Source organism: Trachymyrmex cornetzi, unplaced genomic scaffold, assembly GCF_001594075.2.
Source record: "Trachymyrmex cornetzi isolate Tcor2-1 unplaced genomic scaffold, Tcor1.1 scaffold1094, whole genome shotgun sequence".
NCBI lineage: Eukaryota > Metazoa > Arthropoda > Insecta > Hymenoptera > Formicidae > Trachymyrmex > Trachymyrmex cornetzi.
In genome coordinates this window covers 171,632-172,037 of record NW_017295647.1, presented here as the reverse complement: position 1 = coordinate 172,037, position 406 = coordinate 171,632, and positions in this window count along the sequence as shown.

Sequence of the window (406 nt, the reverse complement as noted above, 5' to 3'; positions counted from 1 at the left end):
CCCACCAATCACAGCGACCGGTGCTTAGGAGCTTTGTAGTCTCAAGCGCTGTGAGTGGCTCATGTCCAATTGAGCCGTGTCCAACTGGATGCCACCCGGATCAGAGAGGTGTTATATATTATAGCTGCTCAAACCGTCCGAAACCATCACTGGCGATCGTTATCGACTACAACTGATACGTTTAAACCAAGCTTTGAAAGAAAAACGACCGGAATGGGACAATAGGCACAACAAGCTGATTCTGTTACATGACAACGCTAGGTCACACGTTGCAAAACCGGTCAAGAAATACTTGGAAGAAGTAAAGGGGGAAATTCTGCCCCACCCGCCGTATTCACCGGACATCAAAAACTAAAGGGGGGACTGTAAATAAATATAATATAAATCTCCCCTAAACCGAAGAAAA